The 26398-nt window shown below is 40.5% G+C and overlaps 1 protein-coding gene across 1 annotated transcript in view; it reads right to left on the bottom strand.

Annotated features, from left to right (window-relative positions):
* The window catches only part of Atp10d (ATPase phospholipid transporting 10D (putative)), a 90882-nt gene extending 72954 nt beyond the window's left edge, over nt 1-17928 (bottom strand). Inside the window, exon 1 of the mRNA XM_057771767.1 lies at nt 17717-17928. The gene's annotated coding sequence lies outside the window, so the exon portion shown is untranslated. The remainder of the gene's footprint in view (nt 1-17716) is intronic.
* Between the last annotated feature and the right edge of the window lie 8470 nt (nt 17929-26398).

The following is a 26398-nucleotide window of genomic DNA, read 5'->3' as shown; positions in this document are numbered from 1 at the left end:
GAAGGAGCCAACACTGACTATCCACACCACCGCCACAAAAGACAAGTGCAACAAGAAATTCTCTCTATACCACCCAAACTCTTCGCCAAACATTCTCTCCTGAGCTCATGACAACCATGTTTGTGAACCGACTGCATACACCTTGTTCTGTTTCCCAAGCTCCCGTGATAACGATGCTCCACAGCCTGGTTAATCAGGCTGCCAGGTCTCTTCCCAGGAGACTCTGGTCCTGGGGACCTACAGTGGAGCCCATGCATGTGTAATTTTATTAGCACCATGATGGCTTATCATCAGTAAGGTTGAGAGCCTAGAATAACTGCTGTTTTTCTGCAGCGCTGTTCTCTCTTCCTAGAGCGAAGTACTCACCCACCGCACTAGCCACCACTGAACCGCTGGCCTGTTGTTAGCTTGACTGTAGAAGGAGAGAGACTGGGAGGCGTTCCCACAGGCATAATGGCATGCCATTCCCTATTCTGCTCCCACATTCAACCCTAAGCATGTCTCAGTCGTTGGACTTGGCTGTGTGTTGCAAGTGCCTTCCTTTTTCAGTAGGGAACTTAGGCAATTGCTCTCCATGCGTCGCTTTAGGGCTTGGCCAAAGCTAGATGATCAACAAAAATCTGTTGATCATTGCACTTTTAGAGAAAAGTGGGTATATTGGAAAAGGAAACACAAATTCAGTACCGCTTTCTTGCTCTTAGAAGCAGGGGTGAAAGATCTAAGCTTGGGGAAGAAGGGGTCATCAGTGTTGGCTTATGATTGCATCAAGACACCAATGACAGAAGCAGCCTGCTCCTCCAGGTCTGAGCAACTCTTTCAGAAAAGCACATGTTTCTCTGTCCTCTTGTCTGTAAGATCAGTGAAGAGTGTAGCCGTGATTAAGAACAGTGAGTCCAGCAACCAACATCCACTCCTTGGGCAGTTAACTCCACTCAAAGGGCTGTAAGCATCAAATGAATACTGCAGCTCCTCAGAATAATATTATAAGTGCTAGGTAAAGGTTAATTATTGCTGTATAAGTTGAGAGTCAGTCTGTATGCACATAAGATAGTAACAACCATACCCCAGATACTCGTCTGTGTTTAATTTTTTAAACTCTAACTCGTGCGCAAGCACTGGTTGCATCCATCTTCTAGTACCTTTGTTCCTCGGTTAACTAGAGTGCTTTCTAAGCACCTAAACAGCTAAGGATAGCAAGTCCCTCCCCGTCTTCTCTCTCAGCGACTCCCAAGGGCAAGTACGACGCCGGGAGACAGAAGCTCTGTAGCACAACTTAATGTGGAACCCTTTGAAGGTATTTTTCAAGACCATTCCTAGTGTCCAAGATGTAGCTGCTTTATCACTGTTTTCTGCAAACGGCCCCAAGTTCCTACAGTATAGGTCTCCTGATTCTCGGCCAGTGGTAGGCACTCTGATTTAAGGATTAAGAAAAATATCTTTTGGCAGCATGGCCAAGGAGGGATGCCTGCTCCATCCTCAACCTCATTAATCTCCCCCCCCCCCCGGAGTCAGGTGGGAGAGCTGGAACTGAGGTCATAAGAGCAGGAGGGCTGTTTTCCATCAGCTGTAGCACTGCGGAGAACAGGTCTAGCCTTGCCTGGGCAACACAGCAGAGCTGCCCCTGGAGGTGCTGGCATGGGAGAACTGACACGGAGGACGAGAACGCAGGAGAGCTGGCTTCACCCCTTGCTCATCACTGCAAGGGGTGAACTAGCCAGGGCAATGCAGGAGAGCTCGCCCTAGTAGTGAGGACAAGGGAGAGCTGGCGGGCGGACAACCCTGCAATACCCAGGCCCAGAACCAGGGTTATGACCAGTGACTCTTTGCAATGAACACTTGCAAGTAAAGTTATATGATAAAAGGGCTTACTGCGTGACTGACTCACTGTGTCACACTGCAGCTTCCGTGACAAAGTTGTTTTTTAATTTTTTTGCTTCAAATTTATTTTATTTTATTTTGGCGGGGGAGGTTGCAGGGGCGGATGATGGATACAAAGGGAGGGGGGAATGAATGGGATGGAGATGCATGATGTTAAAGACAGAAAGAAGAAATTTTAAAAAAGTAAAAAAAACCAGCAGAAAATATCATGGATATAGCTGGATCACCACCTCTTTAGTCTTCCACCAACTTTCCTTACTTCCTTAGAAGAATCGCTATTCTGAAGTTAGTCTGTAATATTCTCATATATTTAAAGTACAGTTTTGCATATTTATCTATCTACAAATAATACATAGTATTAGTTTTGTACACTCAAAATTTATACAGGTGGAGGGATAGGGGGACAGATTTGATCAAAACACATTGTAAACATGTATGAAATCCTCAAACAATAAAACATTTTCGTGGCCTCTTTAATCCCAGTACTTGGGAGACAGAGACAGGTAGATCTCTGTGAGTTCTAGGCTAGCCTAGTCTACAGAATGAGTTCCGGTACAGGCTCCAAAACTACAGAGAAACCCTGTCTTGATAAAAAATAAAAAAATAAAGAAGAAGGAGGAGGAAGAAAGAAAGAAAGAAAGAAAGAAAGAAAGAAAGAAGAAAAGGAAGAAGTAAAGCATATTTTTAAACCATACAAAGAAGTGAGCACTTCAAGGTCAAAAATGATCCGTTGGAACCAAATAATGTTTATGATTTAGAAACTCCCCTGTCCTGAGCTAATTTCCTGAGGCATTTGTTTCCTAGAATACACACACACACACACACACACACACACACACACACACACACACAATCTTTTACTACTAAACTATACTGTCTATAGTGCTCATTAAAGTCACTTACTATACACAAATCACTTAAAAACACATTAAGTTCTCAAAACTCCACTTCCCTTGATGAATGCTTAATTTGGCAAGCTGGAAGCAGGAAAGATTATCAAAAGGTAAATACAGGATAATGAGTTCTCTTGGGTCCAGTTAGCACTTGAAAGTTTCAGAGGTCACTAGCAGCCAACAAACAACTTCAATTACACACATGAGGTCATCTGTCTAAAAGACAAACACGGGTTCACATACAGTCACTTCAAGATAGTCTTTTTCTGCAAGCATCTGAATCTCTTGAACCTCGGTCCTTTGGCTTCTGACCCAGCAGGTCTGGGATGGAGCCGCAAAACAAGCATATGTAACAAGTTTGCAGGTGGTGATAAGCATGCTATAGCACACATTGTTGGGAAGCCCGTTTCATTTTAACAGGAAGACCACGGCAATATACCAATAGCTTGACAGGTGATACAAACAGAGCCTCATGGGTAAAGACTGAAGTGGACCAAAAGCGTAGAAAGGTCGAGTTTACACACCCACCACCACACCTACCACCAACTCCATCACCACCACCACCACCTTCAGGTTAGGAGGTTTTAACAATTAATTCTTTTGACTTAATACTATTACTACCCCTTTCAATCACCATTCCCAAAAGCTTAACAAGGAAGAATGATGGGTCTTCACCTTGAGAGAATTATACCTTCCTTTTTACAACTGACAGAAGAAAACACTAACAAAATATCAAAGTTTTTTTATGCTCTATATCCTGTTTATCTATCAGCGTTAATAGTGAGTATTGAGAAGTTTATAGGAAATATGAGACAGGAATTCTCTCATAGAAAATTCATCTCAGGAAAGTCTCATTGGCTGTATATCAGAGACATGCATGCACGAAGCATAGGGCATCCTCGTAAAACTCGAGCTTGCTCCAGTCTATGCTATCTAGCACCCAGTTTTCTCACACTCTCTACAAGAGGCTTAGCTCTTGGGGAGACTGATTCTTTATCATACGTGTTGTGGGAATGACAGTGAGATTGCTTGATTTCTTTGTGGACTTCTTTGCTCTATCAGATCCGATATTGGCACAGCTCCCTTAGCGGTGATTATCCTGTTACCTACGAAAACAGAGCTTCTTTTCTTTGTCTTCTTTAGGCAAGAAGATAAGCATAGAAAGTGTCTGGATGTATCTAATGTAGGGCTTTGCGATGGCAAGAGCCAGCCTATATCACAAGAGTGGTAGCTCTTGCATAAGGAAGCTATATTATCCATTTTCCACACTGGGTAAGTGGGATCTCTTGAATAAAATAAACCTGGACTTTCAAATGCTATGTAATATTTCTTTGTACTGAACTTTTTGAACTAAATCCCATCTAGGCATACATATCCTACATTTTAGGCATATACATGAGGCCAGGCAAGGGCACTGCCTCACTCAAAACAGTGCTGTAAAGTAATTACTTTTTATAACGAGTGGTCACTATCACAGACCGGGGTGTTAGGTAAGGTTATAAAAAACTTAGTAATACTTCCACTATACCTCTAAGAGGGAAATGTTTATGATAGTTTTGTTATTTTTTATGGGCCCTAAATAGGAAAAGGTCAAGTCAAATCAGGTGCCTTGCCCTTGTACCTTGTTAGAAACGATGCTTAAAACTAACCTCATTCCATTCCCAAGTCATTCAGAAAACACACCCTGACAACCCACCACGTGTCAGACACCAGGGACGATGCTTAGGAACAGACAGAAGAGGTTCAGGTTCCACATCTGAGGAGCAGCCTCTCATGGAAGATTCTCAATCCCGACACACACACATAGACAACATCATGAAGACGGCTCTCACATTTATATATCCTTCCTGATGAATGGCCAGATTAGACTTTTCAAATAAACAGGTTCATTTTGAGGTTAAAAACAGCAGAGGAATAATATATGACTGAGGTGCCTATGAAGATGTATTGTTTCGTACTAGAAAAAGAATTGATTTTTTTATTTCCAAACACATTCAATAGAAAGTTTCTTCAATTCTTTAATGTGAAAATAAATTTTTACATATAGTATATTTATATGTGTATATATATCCATGTACACATATCTATGTCATGCCACATTAATACATGCAGATATATGTGAACTCATGTATATAATAAATGTATATGCATTTATCTGTGAGTGTGAGATGCTGAGTTTTATAGTCACGGTCTCACACATGCTGGACAAGTATTCTACCACTGAGTTATATCCAGCTCAATATTTTGTCATAGATATTCCTCTATTTAGGATAGGGTTATGGTCTGGTAAAATCACGGCATAGTTTAAACGTTGTGAGTTCAATATAATGCAGCAAAGCTACTAGAATCATGGCTTAGTCCACTTTCAATGTGTTCAGAAAGTTTACATTAGCCTAAAGTTGGGCAGAATCCTCTAACGCATCTGTTCCTCAACACAGTGTGGCCTATCTCTGTAATTCACCGAATACCTGTTTGCACAGACAGCTGCCAACACAGCAGTAGCCTGTGAAAGAGCAATTCTTTCTCAATGTGACTGTATGGCTGGGCAGGAGCAATGCTCATTGCTGTTGCTCAGCACCAAGAGAGAGAATCATATCATGCATTTGTCTAGGGGAAAAAAACAAAAACAAAGTTCAAAATCTGAAGTACATTACTGTTTCTACCAAATTTGCATTGTTTTGGTATCAACTCACAGACAAAAAAAAATTACAATTGGACCACCGCATGTAGGGAAACATTAGTATATATTAGCAGATACATTTATTGGAGAGATAGAAGGGATGGGCGGATGGATGGGTGGATGGATGGATAAAGGGAGGGATGGATGGATGGATGAAGGGATAGATGGATGGCTGGGCGGATAGATGGATGAAGGAATGGATGGATGGATGGATGGATGGATGGATGGACTGATGGACAGATGGGCGGATGGTTTTGGATGGTCCATTCAGATACAGAAAGCTTCAGGGCTTCTCTTCTTTAATAAGCCTCATATGTTCTTGAAGGGATCACATGGATAAATGAGTCTCCTTCGGTGGCTACTCAGCATCAGTTAGTTTGCAGAGAAGCCAGGGAACTTTGCAGGTATATAGACATATCCTTGTGTTATTTACAGTCTCACCCATACTTACAAATTACTTTCTAGTTCCCTTAATCAATTTTGAAAACTGAATAAACATATACTGAAACACTGAAAATAATTATTTTTAATACTATGTTTTGCTTTTGGAAATCCTACATACTTCTATAATACTATGCTATGAAAATAATAGAGTAGTATGCTTTTGAGATCTGGCTTTCCAATGTTAATAAGATATTAATACGTGGAATATTACTATCATAAACACAAGATATTAATATGTGACCTATTAATATTATAAACATAAAATCACAACAATGCTTACTCTGTTCAATACTTGCCACGATCTATGATGAAATATTTACCTAAACATTTGTATTTGCTAATTTTGGAAACATTAGACGTGGCCAGTAGAAAATTTTTCACAGGTACTTGAAAAAGGAGCGAACAACATATATAAGCACAATTTACCTTCACACAAATGTCTCTTCCCACAAGACCCCTTTCTAGTGCTCCGTCCACCACTATCAGGTCAAGCACCTTTCTGCTGCCCATCGTTCTCGCATGGTTTTCTTTCCTCCTTGACAGGTTTAAATACTATGACCAACACCTACCCTTCTCGTTTATTTTCTTTACACCTGTTACTGCTTTTCTCGCTTCCTTCTTGGAAAAACCCATGCTCTGCTTATGTCCTAAGCAGTGACAGCGAAGTTGCATGCTTTCTGTCTCGGTGCCCACGGTCTGAAAGGAAGCGACCATCCCAGATTAGCCATTTGAAACTCGGAGCCACAGAGCACAAATCGGCACGGCTGCAATTAGAGAATCCAGTCTAGTAACTCACGCCTCCACGCCCAATTGTTTCAGGCATTTTTTTCTTCCTCCTCGGATAACTAATATCTCCCAACCTCCAATATCCTTTCTGTGCCTGATCGTATTTCTTTTATCAAGGAAAGCAAATTCGTCATGCAGGAGCTCTCCACAAGGTTCCCCCAGACAACCTTCTCAACCGCACATTCTTCCTAAAACAACTCAGACTCCCGCACTGAGCTGCTGAGGAGGCAGCCCATCTCCAGACAGACACATGACAGACTAAGCTAGTTAATTATACTATGTTCGGACCTGCCCCAGCACAGATCGCTTTAGCCAGACAGTGGCTGCAACACCCTTCTGATGCACAGATCAGAGCCTCTGTGCTCTCCTTGAGTACATGGCTTTCCCCTCATATCCCATATCCACTCGGTCAGCCAATTCTGTTAGCTTGAAGATAATCTGGAACTCATCACACCTCACCGTCTCCTACAGTACCTACCCCCTAGCTCCACCCCTACGTCCCAGCCCTACCCCACTTCCCCAGGGCCATCTCCATGACCCTGGCTCTGCTATAACCAGAGTTAGATATGGCTATTTCCTCAATGGAAAACTGTAATGCCCCCATGTTAACTGTAGCAAGAACATACATCTGTGCATGATCTTCCTCATATGAAGCCCACTCTGTGCTCTACTTTTCATTGAACTTTCCTGTCGTTTTCTACAAACAGGCAATTCTCTTAGTATTTTAGCTTTTGCCAGTTTCCCTCCATCAGAGTAGAAATTGCTGGGTTTTTTTTTTTTTTTCATTCATGAATACAGCTTTAGCCCAGAACAGGATCGAGTTGAGAGCTTCCGTGAATATTTGCAGACTGAACTAAGGAATGGATGAGTGAATGACACCCCTCCTCTATACAATGCAGCCACAGTCCCCTTGAGCTGCCTTCAGTCCCCTTGGCCCTAGACTGGAGTCATTAGCATCAGCGTTATCCTGGTATCGCCCTACAGCTTTTGTTGAGTCATAAGAATTTGCACTAAGAACTGCAGCAGGTGATCACGAAGTAGACATTCATCATGAAACACAACAGGATGGCAAATAGAATGAAACAAGTAGAACCAAGTTCTTAAAATAGCTGAAGTAGTTAAACCTCATTGTTCTACGGCTCTCAGGGAAGACATTCTGCTGAGCAGTCTATATTGTCAGGCCACTTAAGACATCACAGAGAGTAAAATTAATTCCTCCTGGGATGGAAATCAACAGGTAACGCGTACTCCATGCTCCTGCATTTCACAAGGCACTTGGTACATTTTCTTCTCTGGGAGTTCAGCACCAGTGTGCTGGGAGCTCAGGTACCGGCTGGGCCTTTTAGAACTGTGTCTGGGTCGTCCTGCATTCACCATCTCCATGAATGTGCACATATGGTTTCCCAGCCTTCCCCCATCCCACCTCCACCAAAGGGCTGCTGTTATAAAGAGGACACTCTTCTAATTCCAAAACAGAGGTTAATAAATGTAAGTAAAGCATGACTTCTACGGCCTTCAAGAAGTGTACCACCGAAGGGAAGATCAAAACTAACAAGGCTGGCTTGACTTCATACAATCATTGCCTGCTGTTCAGATACCTCCTGTCCACACCTGTTAGTAAATGGTACTGAAAAACTCGCATGGGACTTCCCAGCACTGAAGCCAATGTCCTGCACCAACTCTGATTTTTGGCCTGCAGGAGTACACAGTCTAAAAAAGGGACCAGCAGCCAGGAGCCCCATGAGGTTCCCTGATTAACCAAAACCTCAGAGAGTAGCTGCCATGAGACAAACAGGCCAGGCAGGTTTTGGAGCAAAACAGAACATTAAAACACCAAGCAATAAATAAATAAACAAGTTCTGAAAGGAAGCAAGCACACAGAGAAGTGTTCACTTTGAACACTAGAACCGAAGGATCTTGTTAAGCTGGCAGAATGCAAGTCTCCTGCTGGTCTTTCTTTCCTCATGCACACTAAAGGGGGAGCAAACTCCTGTTTCATGTGACAAGTGTGTGTGTGTGTGTGTGTGTGTGTGTGTGTGTGTGTGTGTGTATGAGCGTAAACTGTGGTAAACACCCTGAACTGTGGTTGCAAAGACAGTCTTGAAATTAGTATTAGGAAGATAAAGAGCAACAAGCTAAGGTTGTTTAAATCAACATCCCTATGTGGCCATCTCATTTACTGTTCTAACGGCAGCAGAGCAATGCCCAGACAGAGCAAGGACCCAAGGACTATTTTTACATGCATTAACTACTGTCTGTCAGGTTCTAGGGGTTATATCATGCATCTTAGCAATAGTTCTCTCCAAACAAAACAAACTTTAAGAGGATGAATGCTGATCAGTTATGACAAGCACTGAATGAATGAGCAGGTCCTTTGCCAGAGATCTGTTTGGTCAATTTGGTCTTTATCCTCAAAATGGCTTAAAGCCATCTCGTCTTTGCCAGAGCAGGCAGTTCTGTTCAGCTTTAGACCACTGATTATGTAAATAGGGCCAGGTAGGCAATATCTAGAGACACTTTTTGTCATGGATATGATGGATGAGAGAGGCTGTTAAATATCCTACAGCAGCCAAAATGGTTCCCCGTGAGACCCCAGATCAAGAAAGCTGCTGAGAAATGCAGGATCAAAGCAAGCCATTCTTTTGTTTAACAGAGGGATAAGTGACAGAATGGAAAGGATAGGTTTTTTTTATCACTTACAACTGATTAATTGTTTAAATTCAAACTCCATCACTCAGCCCCAGCAGAATTTCTTAGAACCCTCGGTTTATAAAAGATGAATGGCAATAATATTACCTACCATGTAGGTTTGTTCTTAGGAGTTCATAAAAACACAAGGTATCTGAATATAAAAGACCAGTAAATGCTAGTTACACTATAACAGGAGTGCTTATTAATTGTTAAAGATTGACATGTCTGCTATTCAGGAAAAGCATTTTAAAGACCATAAGACTTAGGGCTGGAGAGATGGCTCAATAGTTAAGAGCACTGACTGCTCTTGCAAAGATGACATGGCTTGGAAACTCAAAAACTCAATACTTAAAGGTAAAAATAACTTTAAATAACCAACAAAATATTTCATCTTAAAGTTGAGAAAAATGAGGTTCAGAGAGACTCACTTTACCCAGCACCACAAAGCAAGTAAGCGGCTGCTCGCATCCAGTCACACCCCAGCTACCGTATATCTAAGTGAACTCTTATTATTCCTAGGTATGACTTTCTTTATGAGTAATGCCATCGATTATTTAAGTCATCTTGGATAAGAGGCTTACTATGACTGCCGAAAGTGTATGTGAATATGGCACAACAAAATAAGCTTTATTTAGACATGAACTCATTTGAAGCTGGAGCTCATTTGTGGGACCCCCATCTCACTGAATTCCATCCTAAAAGGTTCTATCAGCATCATACTAATCTGCGTTAGAGCACATCTCTTATGAAAGTCTATATCACAAATTATTCATTTAGGATTTACATGAGGAAAATATTTTGGAAAAGAACCTTAAAAAACACAGAGAAGTTGATACTATATAATTTATAATAGAATATTTTGAAAATAAGACTGGTTAACTTTGAGGTATTATAATCGAGTTTGATTTTTAAGTGTCTTCCTTTATGAAAACCTCTGCTTTTACCATATTTATTCCAGAATTATGAAATAGACCTTCATTTTTATCTTTAAAGACCAAAATTAACTCTAATTCTAAGTATAATGCCCCTTGTCATTTTGAAACCCGTTTATGATGAAGCACTGCACAGCCAGAAGTTAATAAAATGCTTCCACATTTAACTATGGGACTGGGGGTGGGGGTAGATGCAATACTTTAAGTTTTGGGTTATTTTGGAAGGGGATAATTTTATTTTTATTGCTATTGTTTTGTTTTCTGTTTTTTTGACACAGAGTTTCTCTGTATATCTCTGGCTGCCCTCACTTGGTAGACCAGGCTGGCCTTGAACTTAGAGATCTGCCTGCTTCTGCCTCCAGAGTGTTGGTATTAAAGATGTGCACCACTACTAACCGATTGAGTTTTGTTTGTTTGTTTTCTTTTCCTTTTTAAGAAAAAAATCCCATAAAGTGTATAACAAGCACACTTCCATGGTAGTAAAAGATAGTATTCATACTCAGGTCCCCTACTAGTGTGTCTATGTTAACGCTCAGCATTATATCAGATTAACATAGAAAAGTTTATATGCTAAATTCTACTTAATAGGAACTTCCTATTATCAAGCACAATAACACTGAGTTCACTTCTGTTTGTAACAGGAATCTGCTGTGAGGAAACAAATGGCATAAAACTAACGTGATCTTTAAGAATTAGACATTGTGCTTTATATATTTGATTGTTTTATAAATTTGGGGGTCTTAGATTAGTAATGTTTTCAATCAGCTCAGAGGAAACACAAGGGTATTAGTGCTGCAACCTGCAAGGGATGGGCACCTTGGTCTAACTGGGGGCAGTGAGGGAATGAAGAAAGGATGGACATGCACACAGAAAAGCTGGGCTCGGGTGACCATACATACCCGATGGTGTGGCACCAACTCCACAGCCACCTGGAATCTCAGCACAGTGGGAGGAGTGAAATCGGCTCAGGAAGAGGTCTCTGTAGGCCAGAGGCCTCAGGCTGTAAACACCCTGAAGGAAGAAGCTGCAGTTGCTAGTTTTTGTGCACTCTGAGTTCCTAAATACTCCTCACACTTACACACACTGTCAACATCCACACTCTGACCAGAGGAAGGTTTTGCTAACTCCAAGACTGACAGGACTGTTTCTCAAAGCCTAGCGAATATGCTAGCCTGCTCACCTGAGGATCTTCACTAAGTTGGTTCTCTGATTCATTCCAAAACAGAATCTCAGGAAGCACTGAGTAAAATACTGGCTCAGTCTTTTTCCCTGCCAGGTACAGACTGTCCAATTTCCAACTCAGGAGGTCTGCAGTAGGGGCTAAGAAACTGCATTTCTAACAAGCTCAACCAATACCAATGCCCTAGGTCTAGGGACTACACTGAAAACTAGAACCTGGCAATTCAAGTCTACTATGGAAAGTCTATCTTCCTCACAGAGTATTGTCCAATGTTGTTTCTAAAGCAGCTATGCATTTCCATTCCTGTGCATATTATTCTTAAAATAGCAAGTCAAAATATCTTCCTTATATGCCAGAAATATTGATTATTTTTGTATGAGTAAACATAAAAATATTTAGAACAAAGGAAAATAATTTGAGGAATGATGAAAGAAAAATATAGTACATAAGGAAGATGAGTTTTTTTAATAGCTAAAAATGAAAGTATTGAGCCTCTAAAAAGCAATGAGCACTTGAAAATTAGATGTCATAACAATATATAACACCAAATATTTTCTAAAGATCTTTCACAAATTATTATCCTTACCTATATATATTTACCTATTTTATATATAAATACATATTGTATATATTTATTACATATTAATCAAATAAGTACATCAAGACTCAAATTTTGAAACATACCCCTTAAGGCAAACAGCATTCCTGGACATGAATGAAGAAGACAGGCATTCCTTCACTTAATTTGGTTGAACTATAGATTTGGTTGAATTATACATTTCAGTACAGAGGATGAAAACCTTAATTCCTAAGACCTAATGATTTGGTTTTGGAAGTTATCAGCTGAATTGAAGTCTGTTATAAATATTCCATGGATAAGCATTGTTTCTCAGTGACTAAAACTGACTTCAGTACATGACATAATGTTGTTGAAGATTGGATTACATGCCAATTATTTAAGCTGTCTCAACATACATAGCCCAATTGTCTCTGAGGTCCATTAGCTAAGCATGACAAGTATGGCATGTAACACTAATAACAGACAGACCTAACTGTACATGGTACGAAACAGAAGTCTGCAAGCTCTGGAGCCTGAGTCTAGGTCACAGTGACAGGTTACACGCACCAAGAAGTTCAGAATCATTGGTAAATATGGAACCTGCTGCCATGCCTCCTTCAAAAAATGATGAAGAAAATCAAAACCAGACAGCAGGTCAAGTGTAGTTGCTTCTACTATTACAAGGCCAAAATAAAGAGATGGAACACAGGTAATGTGCTTCCTATGTGAAAGCAATGGGTGGTAGGCACCAATCTACCATACCACCTCTGCTGTCACAGTCAAATGTGCCACCAGGAAACCAAAGGAACTGAAAGACCGGTAATGCTGCCATCCCTAGTCTACAATAAATGGGTCAATTTATTACCACAGCAAAAAGGAAGTCAATAAGAACAATAAATTGGATGGCATAGAACTAGAAGTATCAAAGGCCTCCTTTGGTGATTGAACAAAGTCATGTCTTCCCCAGCTGTGGTTTATTTTACAGCCCCCCTCTTTTACTATATGTGCTATGTATGTTTGCTGTGGAAAAAATGCTCTTGTACACTGTAAATATTTGTCACTTGTATTGGTTTAATAAAATGTTGATTGGCCAATAGCCAGGGAGGAAGTACTGGCAGGGCAACCAGACAAGGGGAATTCTGGGAAGAGGAAAGGCAGAGATGCAGCCAGATACAGAGGAAACAAAGTGAGAATGCCTTACTGAGAAAAAGTACCAAGCCATGATGCTAAACATAGATAAGAATTAGGGGTTCATTTAAGTTGTAAGAGCTAGTTAGTAATAAGCCTGAGCTAATAGGCCAAACAGTTTATAATTAATATAAGCCTCTGTGTGTTTATTTGGGACTTGCGTCTACATATGTCTAATACTTATTTCAGAGTCTGACCACTTCTGTTGTCCTCATCCCATTACCAAATACTAGAGACAGTGTGATGTTAAGAACTGATGTGGATAAAAGAAAAGTTTATTCTAAGGTGACACTCTGAAAAAGAAAAACTGCATTGGGTATCTAAACATGTTAGAAGAAAAGGTCAGTCAACTTCATAGAATTATAAAATGGAGTCCTGAGAGTCAACACATCGACCTTGAATCAGTACTGATACTGTAATCAGCTATGTTCAAATAGTACCAAATGCATCTGCATGAAGGAGCACAAGCTCTGCCAACAGTTTCACAACTGGCCACTTATTACAAGCACTAACCTTTCCGAACCTTGCTTTCCAAGTCTCTCAAATGAAATATCTATCCCCAAGGTTTTCTAATGATGACCCACTGTGTCTAGCCCATGGTCATTTAATCATTCATTAAAGTGATTTTTCTCTATGCTCCCACTATAATCCAGAAACCAACCAGGCCACAAAACAGACAGACAAAAATCTCCCCTTACCTTCTCTGGTTTATTTACTTGACCTTGTCCTAGGTACCACATTGGTGGTGAATAAGAAAGCTCTAACATGTAATGAAAATAGCCAATTCAAAATTTAAAGATCAAAGAAAGGCAATCACACAGTGTGTGAATTTAGGCAAACAAAAAGTCCCATAAAAAAAAAATCACTGTATGAGGTCCGAGGATGGAAAGAGAGAAGAAAGGCTTCCCAGAAATGAGTATTTTAAGTGAGCCTTGGCAGACACTTAGAACCCTGTCGGGAGGGAGCTCCAGATTGAAAAGGCAATGCCATAACCGGAGGGAGGTTGGAAACGTTTTGGTGACTCTGAGCAGTTCCATCCAGCTGCAGTCTCCAGCACATGTTAGGGAATGATGGGCCTTGAAAACATGAAGACCGGTGAATTTTAAGTGTTGGGACAAAAATTTAGATTTTCTCCCAAGAAGTGTGAGAGACACTGGAATGGGACAAAAGGAAAGGAATTTCCCAGGAAAATGGGGCAATGAGCTTCAGATTCGTTTTCCAATGAGGACCAATGAAAGGAAACACTTTCCAAGGCATCTCTCAGGATTCCTTGTGACGAGAACAGCACATGTGTCTGGCAAGAAGAGTATCTCAACTCACTGTAATCCATACCGTCCTTTCCCTGAGTGGCCCTATGAGTTCTGCACTGTCTGCTCACCTGTCTTCTGCCTATTACCATTACTATATCTGTACAATGCCAAGCCAATATCTCATTCATGCATCCCTTTCCTTGACTCATTCATATCGACCAGGACCAAAAGAAGCTGGCAAACCCATACATGTCTAACTGGGCATTGGGACTACCATTCTCCCTCACAGTCTGGCTCAGGAGAAACAAGTCTGGTGTGGGAAGTCCGTTTGTATATGTGTGCTTTTATTGGCTCATGAATAAAGAAGCTGCGTTCGGCCAATGGCTTAACAGAATATAGCCAGGCTGGAATATATATATTATAAAAGAGAAAGTAGTAAGAGTCAAGGAGAAGCCATGTAGCCCCATTGGAGGCAGATGCTGGATGCCAAACGAAACTTTACCTGGTAAGTTACAGCCACATGGTGATACAGATTAATAGAAATGGGTTAACCAAAGATATAAGAGCTAGCTAGCAATCACTTAAGTGATTGGCCAAGCAGTGATTTAAATAATATAGTTTCTGAGTGTTTATTTTGATTCTGGGCAGCCGAAAACAAACAAGCGGCCTCCTACAACACAAATACCTTTTAGCACCATGATCCCCTATCTTCGAGTCTCTTGAATGTTAAGAAGGGAATCTCTGTGCTTTTCTTTAAAGAAACAAACTATACAGTTTATACTAATTTGCTATAGCAACCTATAAGACAGAGGTAGATTTAAAACCCATAAAAATGATCTTCAATGGAAAGTAGATGTAGGACTGGAGAATTAGCTCAGTCTTTAAGAGTGTTTTTTGCTCTTATAGAGGACCTGGGTTCAAATCCTAGGACCCACATGGTGGTACACAACTATAACTCCAGTCCCAGAGGATCCGAGGACCTCTTCTGGCCCCAGACAAGCACATGGTTCACATGCCTACATACAGGTAAAACACTCATTCATATGAAATAATAAAATAAATAAATCTGAAGAAAGTAGACATAAATGGACAGTTCATAAAGAAAAGAATTGGAATTTCTAAGTCTGGGGATGTGTATAAACATCCCAACAGTTTAAAATAATTTCATCATAGTGATAAGTCTCCGTGTTTGCCCACAAACTGCGGGAAAACAAGTCGAAACAAGTGCTACGGAAGGATGTCCTTGACAGGGGAAATGCAAACAGTTGCGAAATGGTATCTTACTTCTAGAATTAAAAAACAAAAACTATACAAAAACTAATGTATCAATGAGAAATATTCCAAATATCAGTAGCTCTTACGTTAGAGAGATTATAGGTGATAATGTCACAGATTTGATTTCATGGCATTAATTTGTACTTTCCAGATTAGTAAATAGATCTTAGTTGTCAGGGAAAACACAATCACTCTCTTAATAAAAGCAATTTGTCTGAGAAGGTAGACCACGTAGGTGGTATCTCAGCTCACTCTTGCAGAGTTCCCACAGCCCCCCCTTATTATATACAGCACAGGCTAAGCATCGTCATTTCTGAGTTAGACTGGGTGCTGAGTGTGTGTGGATCCGGGAAGCTACTCCGGACTGTATCTGTTAATCATGTGTGGTGACTGTGTCCAGCACAGGGTTCCCGAGGTAGGAGGCTCTCCTCGCTTAAGCACTGATGACCGTTATGTGTGTCCTCATTGATGCGTTCTTCATGCCCCCCATGATGTTGCTTGTGGTATTAAAAAAATGTATTAAAAATGTCATGGGAGGGGATTTCCACCTTATTTAAACAGTAGGTCAAACATGGAATGAAGGCTTTAATGTGTGGCCATTGTTTTAAATTCTTAAAAAATTGATACTAGAGTTAAGGCTGCCCAATAGTCATCAACCCTATAAAAAGTTATAGCCAAATCCTGAGCGTTTTCCTTCCATTAACTGAAAATAAATAACATCCTATGGGATAGTTAGTCACCAAGGATGAGAAACATTCAGTTTTTGTTACAGGAAGGTCAAACATTCTCCCACATCCTGTTTCAGATTGCTGAATTTTCCATTTTTCCCCACACCACACATGTTAGGTTAAATAACATGATGGTTAAAAAGTTCTTCTCTTTTCTCTATTAACTTCTTTCAACAGTTTGATCTCATTCTGATACATACAAGCTGTTAGGACAATGCTCTATAAAACACATCTGAATGAGAATAAAAAGCTGTAAGAATTCCTTTTCATCTTTGAGGATGGACTGCAGTTGGGGCTTATGCAGGACACTGAACTAACCATTGTACTACAAAGTTCATGAGCCTCATTTTCACTCTGAAGAAAGCAAGAGGGCTTTTTTTGTTGTTTTGCTTTTTAAAGCACGGCCTAGCAAACTTTAAACGTGGATACAGAAACACTGGCCAGAAGGAGCCCCTAGCTTCCTTTGAACATCTTTCAAGATCGACTGGAGTTACACAGAGGTTTGCTTTGAGCCAGTAGAATTGTCTTCTTCCATGTGAACAGTTGCAACAGCTGTCTTGAAACAAAGCCAGGAGGAATTTTAGCAGTCCTAGTTTAAATACCCTAATGAGCATACTTTGAATATATTTATTCTAAAGGCACATAGTCCCAAATCAACCTTCTGATTTCCCAGGTTGGAGGAATGCACAGACTAGCCCACATCTTTCCCTACTTACGAACGGTGAAATAAAACAAGTTTTATGATGTCAGATAAAACGTGCCCCCCAAGAGCAACTAAGTTCTTCAAAGTTGGAGTACGCAGGAAAGAATGCGGACATGCTTTTATTTATTTTCAGCATTCCGTTCAAAACAGTTTCACAACAAGTTCCAACACAAACACACAAATACCTTTTCCTCCCTAGGGATCAACCCGCGGTTTATTCGCTGGAAGAAAGCACCAACAGTTTCATTTACCAGGGAGAGGCGTGCAGACAGTCAAAGCTGCCTTAAACTACTGGATTTCGAAACGAAATGACAAACGTTTGTGCAAGCCTGTGTGAAGGCGCAAGTGCGTGCAGTTCATCTTTTACAAAAGAGGTAGAAATCAAATAACTGAAATGGTGTGATCGCTTCTCCATTTTCGAGTCCCGTCCCGCACGAGAAGTGGCAGAAAGGCGTCACTAGCCCGGGGCACAGCTGGGCTGAAAGTGAGCAGAGGCCGGGCGGGGGCGGCTCAGCCGCGTCTCACTTACCTGTCCCTCCCTGCGCGCTCATCACAGCATGGTCACCACGGATCCCAAGGTGCCAGAAGGGAACCGAGCTGGGATCCAAAGGGCGGGGTGAGTTATGCTCCCAAGTCAGCCATTCGTCTCTGCGAAGCAGAACAAAACCGATTTCTCGGCTGCCCCACTCCGCGTGAGGAGCGCGGGCGCCAGGAGCCGGCGGAGCAGGAGCCTCTGCCTCCTCCAGGCCTCCCGGGCTCCCGACGGACCGAGTTTCCGCGGAACGCCAATCTCCCGCGGTCCCGCCCCCGTGACGTAAGGGGCGGGGCCTGGCAGCGGTGGCGCTTCTGGCTCCAGCTGTTTGACCCAGCAGAGGCCGCACCCCGCCCAGATGTCCCAGTGACCCACTCTGATGGTCACACTCACCGCAGTTTGCAGGTTGTCCGGCGAGTTCTTACTTTACTGTGATTTGGGCTGGACAATGCTCTCATTTACCGAAACTTGGAACACCTAGCGGTTCTGTTTTGGAGGGTAAAGACATTAAAATCTAAAAGTATAATGTTAAAGTTGTGAGACTAACAATTATTTTATTAAAAAATTACACACACACAGAGTTCTGATTTGGGCTTCTTTCTCTTTCTCTTTCCCTTCCACTCCTTTACTCAGGATAATGTGATCTTATATCTGCCAGGGTCTGTCTGCTTTAAGATCAAGCATTCTTCTTTCTCATTTTTCCTATGCTTTTCGTTTCTTCAATTTTAGTCTCCAATTAAAAAAATGAACCCATCAATCTGTTCTCTCAAAACGTTTGCCCTACTGCTTCAAGACGGCAGTTCGTTAACCATGCTCCGGGCCAGGTACCACTCCAAGAAAAGTAGGAAGGCACAAACTGGACTGGGGATTCGAAAAGTTAGAGTTGACTGAGTTGGGAGATGAGCTTGAAAAGGGTGGGTTTGGAGGTGCAGGGGAAGGAAGGGGAGTAAAAGGTCATTTAAAGAAACAGAACATTCAAAATAACTCAAAACAAAACCCAAATTCAGCTGTCGGTTACTGCACAGTAACAATGTAAGAAGCGGATTAGAACTCCTTGGCTCTGCTGCAACCATGTGAATCTGGCTCCAGTCCCTCAAGTGCTTCTTGAACGGCGCATCAAAAGCGAGAGAACTAATTGATCAAGCTAGGGCCTCTCACCAGGACAAAGCAAGGGAGCTGGCTGGGGCGGCTCGACAGCCCTCCCAAACCGAGACGCCAAACGAGTTTTTGCACCCTCCTGGGAGGTGCCAGTCTGGAAAGAGGAAGGTCTGGGTGTGGCTTCCTGTGGAGCCTCCATCTGCAGGCAAGGGCAAATCTCCAGGATTTAGTCAACTCCGGGCTTCTGAAGCTCCTGGCCTTACTAAGTCTTTTGCAGGCATATTACTATTTCTGACAGGATGACTGGATTGTTTTGCCGTTGTTTGTTTTTTTGTTCTGTTTAAATTCTTGTTAGTTAATTATCTGGTAACATTTAAAACTTCAGCTTTGCCTCCCCGCCTTTCCTGAACCCCCCACCCCCACCCCATTCCCAACCCCCCCACCCCATTCCCAAACCCCCCACCCCCACCGGCAGGGATGTAGCAGAGAGGCCTTTTGGGGAAGGTGCATACCAGGACAGTTCAGGAATACTGCGGGCATTTGCAGCCTGTTTGGAAATGTTTAAGTGTGTGGTTCTAACTAGCTACAAACCAGAGCTGATGAGAGAGTTGGAAGTCAAGGCCCCACCCAGGTCAACTGAACCAGAATCTCTGGGGGTGGGGCTCTTGCAGTCCCGGCATTTCTAACAGCATTCTAATTCACATCCAAGATTGAGAATCATGCTTACGATGTGAATTAATATCTTAAAGAAAACATCCACATTACATTCATAAGTTCAAACATGCAGTTCCTGAATAATGGGAAACTGTAATATAACTTATCTGATATGTTCTTCATACATTTGTATATTACAATACAAGTACAAAAAATATACTGCAAAATCCACTTCAGAACTGCTCACTCAGGGAAAGAGAGAGGAGAGACGACATGAGATCACTAGCTTTTCGTTTGTGTCTGTATCATGCCACCCAAATGAAGGAATTGGTTTCTCTTCTGTGGTTTAAATATGTGGGATCAAAAATATAAAATTAATATTTACAAATAGTGGTTATTGCAAACAGCCACTGTTAATGTTGATAGGTTACACTTTGTCTCATGATCTGGATTAGAAGGGACTTGATTGCTATTATTATTTCTTAAAAGATTTTCTGAGCATTTGTATCTTTTTACCTGATGTTTTTCATTTTTAAAAAATATGTAAAGTTCTTAAGTTATTCATTTAAATGTTCCACCTATGCAGCTACTACTGAAATAAAGTTTACCTTCTTATATTTCAAATAATATATTCCATTTTAGTGTGTTTCTCATAAGGACTTGAAAAACTCGTGTTCACAGTATATAATACAGATTAAAGAAAATTCCATCTTTCTTTCCCTCATGGGAAATTACTTAACCTCTCAATGCTAGTAGTTTGTTAATAAATTGTTGATGGAAAATACATGGCATGAGAGTTTGTTGTCTAAGTCTGGTGAATCTAAATCTTAGTTATGAAAAGCCTTCAGCATATGAGCACGGAGCACCGTCAGTAAGCGCATCCAGCAAATGTTTTATGGCTATATAAAGTCAGGTAGCCAGCATGCTTATCACTAAGTAAAGATATAACAGCTGCTTTGAAATGACAGCCATAAATTTACTGGTTGTATTGTCTCACATTTCCTTGGGCATGCTCAAGATTTAATACAGCATCAGTTGACTAAGAATTATCAGAAAATATTTTTATAAAACTATAAACATGTTTCTTCACATGGTTAGTAAGATACTTCTTGTCCATGTTTGTGTGAAAAAGAAGGTTTTTTTTCTTCTTTTGGTCTATCATTTTAGGCAAGTATGTTTTTATTTCCTTCAAAGTGCTTTGCACAGACTGTAGAGGGGCTGATTTTCCGTACTGATGATGAAGCACTTTTCTTCCTCTGAACTTGTTGAGAGGGCATGACTCATGCATAGATTGGAACAATTCCCAATTCCAGATCTCAGTAGCTTTCGGAAGTGGGGGAAGAAGAGCTCTGGTTTTAATAAGCCATACGTAAGACTTATTTATTAAATATGATATATTATATTTCCTAATTGTATTTAGTATTCCGTCACAGGAATTTTTCCTTCTTCGTTTTTCACCTTTGCTGTCTTCTGAGTGCTCATGGACTACTCTCCCGGGTCATACGTAGTTCTCAGCAGTCTCTCACTTATTTGATAAAATACTCTCTGCAGTCCTCTGAGGTCATTCTTCACTCAGAGATGAGAGGACCAAGGTAGGAGATGCAGCAAAGTGCCCACGACTGTGAGCAGGAGCCCTAGAATCATGGCTCTCTCTTACATTTTCATCTTGTGGATATAGACCTCTCAGACCTGACCTAAATCATATGGAGAGACTGGCAGAGCAGCTGTGCAGAACCCAAAGGCAGAGAATGGAGCCTTTCCTAACTGGATCAGAACTAAGTGGTGCCATTAAAACTATTTTAAGATACTACCTCACCCAGTCCGAATGGTTAATATCAAGAAATCTGAACGTGGGGTGCTGGAGAAAGTCAGTGGTTAAGAGCACTGACTGCTCTTCCAGAGGACCTGAGCTCAATTCCCAGCACCCACATGGCAGCTGACAACTGTCTGTGACTCCAAGATCTGACACCCTCACACAGACATACATGCAGGCAATACACCAATGCACATAAAATAAAAATAAATTATTAAAAAAAGAAATCTGAAACTAACATGAAAGAGTATGTGAAAAGAAAGGAACTCTTGATCACTGGTAGTGGCGGGAGCACAAATGAACACAACCATTGTGGAGAACAGTTTGGAAATTTATCAAAAGTTTTAAAATAGAACAAACATATGTCCTACCTATTTTTCTCCTGAATACATACCCAGAGAATACCATTTCTATTGCAGAAATATTTTCATACACTCATGCTAATTGCTGCATTATGCATTATGGCAAAGAATTGAAATCAACATAGTTGTTCATCAACAGATGAATGAATAATGAAAATTGCATCTTGCTCTGTGTGTGTGTGACACACAGAGAGAAAGAGAGAGAAAGAGAGAACTACTCGACTTTAAAGAAAAAATGGAATAACATTTTTTAGAAAATGTATGGATTTATAATGTATAATATTACGGAAGAGTACATAAGAAAAAGACATGCTCTTGCTCATATGCTATATCTAGCCAATAATATATTCATACATGTAAACAAATGTAAATGTAGGTATAGTATACCATGTAGAGAAAAAGAACAAGACAAGCCAAGTATTATGGGATGAAGAGGAATAGACGCAGGTAATAACGATGAGTTATGAGAGAGGGTATAAAGATAATTGAAGTTCTAACACTCTCATGGATTTTTCACTTTTTATGGTGGAGAAGTGTCTAAAAATATTTTCGATAGTGAAAGTGTAAAATACAATGTGAATATCAACAGTGTTTATCCTGAATGGTCATTCTATCTGTACCAGAATAAAAGTTCACTGAGCCATATAGTCTTTGGGTCTGGTTAAGTTTGGTGTGTGATTTCTTTTCACGTGTAGCAATTCAATAATGAAATTTAATAATTAAAAAATAAGGCTTCAGAATAGACAGAACTATCCACATATTTTACCTAGTATATTGGTCATGTACTATTCCACCAAGACTCACAGTTACTACCAATCAATTTTCAATTTCCTTTTACCTTGGGTTGCTTTTAAATTCCTTTGCTACTCACAAGGAAGGAAAAGATTTTACTTCATGACAGCTCACCTTCTACAACGCTCTTTGTTTCTGGATAAAATCTGATGCCATAACACTGACTCTGTGAGTGTCAGACATCTGGTCCTTGCTGGGTATCAATAACAAATGAAGGAACCGGTAGATGTTTCAACTCCAAAGTTCCAGATAAACTCATCAACTCTTAAGTGATCTTACGCGATCTCTCATGTGATTAAGAAAACCACTGTCAACAGGATTAGAGTAGAAGTCCTCATAATTGAACATGATCCTTAAGTAAAAAAAATAGTTCATCACTCTCTGACTTTCAGGTGCAGTTGAGATCAAGAGACATTCATGTCTCCGGAGTATGTGTAGTCTTCACTGAACAGAGAAGCCAGGATTTGGGAGACTTTGGAAAGGTAAAGGCATATGAAAGAGTTCTACCATGGGAGCAAATGGGATCCAGCCTCCGTGAAATGACACATAGCCTTGGGTCAAAGTGAATACAACTATCTTGGATAGACATGGCTGAGTGATGTGCAAAAGAGTGATGTCCAATAGACACATCCAAGCTGATTCCTTTTATGTGGTACATGTTTTATACAAATCAGAGCTCATTGTCAACATGCCAGGGTCACATGCAAGACAGCAACTGGTCAGCTCCTGTTGACTGAAGTTTCTGTCCCACCCAGTCCCTCAGTCATTCAGTCCCAAAGAAACACACAAAGGTCTACATTATGTATAAACTGATTGGCCTATTAGCTCAGGCTTCTTATTAACTCTTATAACTTATGTTAGCACATAATTCTTGTCAGTGTTAACCATGTGGCTTGGGACCTTTTTCAGCAAGGCAGTCACATCTTGCTTGCTCTGTGTCTGGCTTCCTCTCTGTCTGGGTGACAACTGCAGACTGAATCTTCCCTCTTCCCAGAATTCTTGTTTCCCCACCTCTACTTCCTGCCTGGTCATCTCACCTCTACTTTCTGCCTGGCTACTGGCCAATCAGCATTTACTTAAAATACAAGTCACAGGGTCTAGACCATTGTCCTACAGCACCCCCCCCCCTTTTTAAATAAGAACTCTGAATCGAATCTCCTTTGTTTAGCTTTTCTACTGACCATTATCCATAAGAACTTGTAATCAACATTCTAAACAAAGGCAAACATCCACAATCCGTTTCTTGGGAACGTGGGCATAGTTTTCCAGGCTACTTCCTGCTGATTGGGGGTGCTGATAATCATATGAGGACCTAAAGAAAATTTAGAATTATGATAAATTCCTGATTGGAGTATCCTGTGAGGCTTGAACATCTCAAGCAGCAGTCTTTAAACTGTTCTGGATGTAGAACTCAGACATCTGGGCCATTCCTCCTATCGGAGATTTCTCAGGGGGTCTTCCTCTTCCTTGGTCAAACCGGATTTTTCTTTATCCAGAATGAATTCACAGTCTCTCATTTCCTGTGGAAACAAAAGCAAAACCTCTTCTCCAAAGCAACATATCTTTTGACTTAATTTTAAAGCCAAACCATTTTCAAAATATGTATATTGGATTAATCTAGCAGCATTTATAATCAAATGTCCTTTATCAGCTTTTGCTTCTTCCTCAGTCATCAAACAATTTAAAAACAACACAATAACATACAATATCCAGACTCTCTGTATATTTTTCATCTTTACATGACTTTATTTTAAACTCTATTTCTTTTATTTCTATTTTTAATTTTTGTATTTTTTGAGACAGGGTTTCTCTGTGTATCTTTGGCTATCCTGGAATTCACTCTGAGGACCAGGTTGTCCTTTAACTCACAGAGACCTGCCTGCTTCTGCCTCCCAAGTGTTGGGATTAGAGGTGTGTGTGACCACAACCAACTATTCTCTTTCTTTTTTATTTTAAGGACTTTATCCCCCCCCAAGTCTACATATATTTTTAAATATACAATAAACCATTTTTCTTTGTCTTTGAATCTATCTTTACTGTATATCTCTCTTTTTCTGACCACATGAGTCTTCAATTTGCTAAGTGGTCTTTTTTAGTTTGGTGGAACAGAAGGATGCTTTCTTTCTGCGACACTGGTGAGGAGAGGTGAGTTAGTTGCTCCTCAACCTCTCTGAGCTAACAGGTTTACACTCTAGCCTCTGATTCCTGAGTCTTCTCAATAAATAGAGCGATAGAGAGTTAGTTTAAAACTACATTGGCGTCAGCGAGAGAGCTGCTGGAAGAATCAGAAGTTCTGCAGGGCCACAGCCTGAGCAATGAGGCACTGACTGCTAGGCCATGGGTCCTGCAGACAGTAGTTAAAATATCAGTAGACTCAGGTGCAGCCACTGAGCTGACAGAAAAACAACAGTGATATACATGTACCAATCAGAGCTGAGCACTCCACAGTCTCTTCTTCCATGCATTTTGACCATTTATAAATCTCTTTATTAACTACTATCTACTGTGGCAGGGGGAAAGCCCCTGATGAGGGCTGTGGTAGTTCGAATCAGAAATGTCTCTCCTTTCCTGGAGTATCTGAATACTTGATCTGCAGTTGTTGGTGCTGTTTGGGAAGACTGGGGGTGAGGTTTTTTTTGGAGGAAGTGCATCACTGGAGACAGATTTGAGAGTTTAAAGACTTGTGATAGTCCGAGTTCTTCTCTCTCTCTCTCTCTCTCTCTCTCTCTCTCTCTCTCTCTCTCTCTCTGTTTCATGCTTACAGTCTGAAGATGTGAGCTCTCAGGGTCTTGCTCCAGGGTAATTTTTATTGCTGTGAAGAGACACCATGTCTAAGGCAATTCTTATGAAAAGAAGCATTTAACTGGGGGGATTTCTTGCAGTTCCAGAGGTCTAGTCCATTATAAGCATGGCAGGAAGCCTGCTGGGGAGGTAGTTGAGAACTATATCCTGATCTACATGGGGTTGGGTGAGAGACTGGGTCTGGCATATGCTTTTGAAACCTCAAAGACTGCCCCTAGTGATACTTCTTCCAACAAAGCCACATTTTCTCTAACAAGGTCATACCTCCTAATCCTTCTTAAATACTCCTACTACCTGATAACTAGGCATTCAAATACGTGAGCCTATAGGGACCCCTCTTATTCAATCCACCAGTCATCACAGTTTTTTTTTTTAACTCTTTCTGGAACCATAAGGCCAAATAAATACTCCTTTCTATAAATTTGCATAGTGTTTTATAACAACAATAGAAAAGGAACTAATACAAGAGATATAAGCACCATTAATCTAAGATTTTCAATATTATACTGACCTGTGAACTAATAGTTTGTATGACTTATAAGTCCAACTGCAAAACCCATTTTGTCATACAAAAATGACAAATTTATGAGATTCAACTAATAAAAGGAAGGACCTTTATGGGCTTTAAATAGAATGTTAGCCACTGCAAAAAAAAACCCACAAACTTATAAAAATCAATCATAAATTTTTGCCTCAAATTTGAATGAACAAAATGTCTCACTGATGATAATCATCAGAGATTTGGAGAAAATTTTAATGGTTATAAAAATTGTATGTAGACATTTCAGGCATATAAAAGCATTCACGAGAAGTGAAACACAAAGATTTTTATAGTATTAATTCTCTTTCTCTGAAACCCTTAGAATGTGTATACCTACAGACACAGAAAATGGTAGAGTGATTGACAGGGGATACAGAGGGGGAGAGGTGACCAATAGTTGGTACAAGGTTTCTTATTGGTTTGAAGATAATATTTTGAAATTAAACCACTTCAACGAGAATGTACTTTAAAGGGGGGAATTCTATGGTGCATGGACAATAACTCAGCAGTAGTAATGATGATGATGATGATGATGATAGTATTTTCTTATACTTTGTTCACCAAAGCAAATGAAGGTGCATCTTAATAAAAAATGTAAAGTGTTTTAACAAAGCAGT

Source organism: Chionomys nivalis, chromosome 6 (genome assembly GCF_950005125.1).
Source record: "Chionomys nivalis chromosome 6, mChiNiv1.1, whole genome shotgun sequence".
Taxonomy (NCBI): domain Eukaryota; kingdom Metazoa; phylum Chordata; class Mammalia; order Rodentia; family Cricetidae; genus Chionomys; species Chionomys nivalis.
Note: the sequence above shows the minus strand (reverse complement) of the source record. Positions and strands in the feature narration are given on the sequence as shown.